This window comes from Brassica oleracea, chromosome C1 (genome assembly GCF_000695525.1).
Source record: "Brassica oleracea var. oleracea cultivar TO1000 chromosome C1, BOL, whole genome shotgun sequence".
Taxonomy (NCBI): domain Eukaryota; kingdom Viridiplantae; phylum Streptophyta; class Magnoliopsida; order Brassicales; family Brassicaceae; genus Brassica; species Brassica oleracea.
Genome location: NC_027748.1, coordinates 3,356,592 through 3,359,504, shown reverse-complemented (window position 1 = coordinate 3,359,504; position 2,913 = coordinate 3,356,592).

The following is a 2,913-nucleotide window of genomic DNA, read 5'->3' as shown; positions in this document are numbered from 1 at the left end:
AAAGTTGCAATATTATGATCCTTTCATTCTTGCTTCTCAGGCCGATCAGGTAATTAAATATACATATATCAATTATTCATAATGATTCATCATCATGTGTATTAATAACACTTATTTACAAATTAAATAATTTTTTTAATGTTACAGGTTTGTTATATCAAGTACCCCCGGGTTAGGAACAGAGATGATCCATGGGTCACTGTTACATCACTAAACCCGAGAGGCCGAGTTGAGGGAAGTTCTGAGCTGGAAGACCCACTACAACCAAGCACATCCGGTAACTTAAGTGCAGCAGAAGATTTAGCTGCAGTTGGCCTTGTAGTCGATTTAACCGACTTTGGAGAGGAAGCCGTCGTTCACGTAGATGATGAACAAGAGATTGGAGAGTTTCACCAAGATCCAGATTCAGATTCATCTGGTGATGATGACTTAGAAACAGAGTAGCATCGCTTTTTTTTTAATATAAGAATACCGAGGAAATTCCGAGGGATAATAGAATTTAGGGATTTCCTCGGAATTTCCTCGGAATGGTCCGAGACTTTTCCGACGATTTAAGACTTTTCTTTTAGGGTTTCTGTTTCTTCGGAAAAGCCTCGGAATATTCCAAGGAAATCCAAGTGTTCTTCGGAATTTCCTCGGAATATTCCAAGGAAGTAGAGTTTTTAAACCGAAAACAACGTTTTGTGGTTTGAATAACACTTATATAACCTTTATTAAGTGTCTTAGACTGATTATGAAGTCAAAAATTTGTTCCTTACCCTATAATAAACACTTTTCCGATTGTATGAATGAAATCCCTACAACATAAGAGAAATACTTTTACACTTTAATGGACGGTAAAGGGAATACTTACAATTCATTTTGAAATTTTGTTATTTCATAGTTTATGATCATCTATACAAAGATTCCTCAATGGTATGCATTGCATTTGTATAAGAAATGATATAGGGCAAAAAATTTGATGTTTTGAAACCCCAATCATGTGTTCCTCAGAATTTTCTCGGAATATTCCGAGGAACAATATAAACCAATAGAAATACATGCATAGGATATTCTTTTTCCTCGAATTAATGAACATACCGAGGAAATTCCGACCGATATTTAAGTGTCCGTCGGAATTTCCTTGGAATATTTTCATTTAACCGGGCAAACCAGCCGCCAAATATTTCGCGAAAATTGAAAATACTGAGGAATTTCCGACGGATAGTTTCCGTCGGATCCTATGTTTTATAAAGACAAAACACTTCTTCTTCCCCATTTCTCTCTTCTTCCTCTCCGGCGATCTCTCTCCTCTCCGGTGATCTCCCCCCTCCTCGCGACGATCTCTCCGGCGAATCCTCTCTAAACCTACACAAATCATGTAAGGACCCTATCCCACTCTCTTAGGTTCTATTTATTAGGTTTTTGTGTAGATTTGATGATTTTAGAAGTTTTCTGATAGATTTTTGTTAGGGTGATTGGTTAGGATTGTGATTTGGTTGTGTAATAGGTTTAGAATTGTGATTTGGTTGGATAATTTGTTGTGTTGAATTGATTTAGAATTTTTTTTATAATTTTTTATTATTTTTGTATTTATAAAATCGATTTTTGTATATAAATTCGATTTTTGTATTTTACAAAACGTTTTTTGTATATAAATTCGATTTTTTGAATTTTACAAAACGTTTTTTTGTATATAAATTCGATTTTTGGATTTATGAAAGATGATTTCATATTTATAAAAATATTTATATTTATTAAAACTAATTTTGTATTTATAAAACATTTTTTTGATTTATAAACACTATTTTATTATTTTTTGTATTTATAAAAACTGTTTTTAAATATGTTTTTCATTTAATATTTATTAAAACTATTTTTTAATATGTTTTTTAATTTATATATTTATTATAACTAACTTTAAATATTTTTTCAATTAATATTTATTAAAACTATTTTTAAATATGTTTTTTTAATTTATATATTTATTATAACTAACTTTAAATATTTTTTCAATTAATATTTATTAAAACTATTTTTAAATATATTTTTTTTAATTTAGAGGTCTACTGGTGATCAGACCCGGTCTCGATCTCGTCGTGCCTCACCACGAGGTCGTAGTGGTACGGGGAGCCACTCTCAAAGTTCGTCCAGCCACTCTCGGGGTTCGTCCAGCCACTCTCGGGAGTCGAGCAACCACTATCGGGATTCTTCATTTCCCGCTCCGGTTTTTGCTCCCGCTGCGCACCCCCTCCCGTTGCTGCACCCCCTACCACTGCTGCACCCCCTCCCGCTCCTCTAGTCGTTCCGGGAGTGATGATTGTTGCCCAGGTTGTTCAACAGCCCGGTCGTGAGCATCTTCCCTATCTCACTCCGTGAAGCAAGAGTTCACCTGGAATCCCGATCACACGAACTTTATCAGTGACGCCTTCGTCCATAAAGTTATGGACAACTATGGGAAGCAGATCTGTTGTTCAACAGCCCGGTCGTGAGCATCTTCCCTATCTCACTCCGTGTCCAAAGGGACGACGTCAAACATGGTAATTAAAAGTCTTTTTTTTTTTATATTTTTTTTATTAAAGGTCCCGAAGTCGATCAACAGCACGGTCTGGTAGGAGTTGTGTGTGCATTGGTATAAGGACGAGACGAAAGCTACCTCCGTGACCAACTCCGCCAACCGCAAGAGCGATCGTGGCGGGAAGGGCATGTACAAGCACAATTTGGGTGCCGAGACTATTGCCACTTTGGGGGATCGCTTGGTAAGTTCAATCTTTTTTTTTAAATTATTTAAGTATTTTTATTTTATTTTTTATGCATTTCTTCTAATTTCTAATGTTTGTTTAACTTTTGTTTTTTTTCAAGGCGGATGAAAATGATGACGAGCGGGTTGATGATTTCGTCCTAATGAAGACGGCGCATACCAACAAGCACACC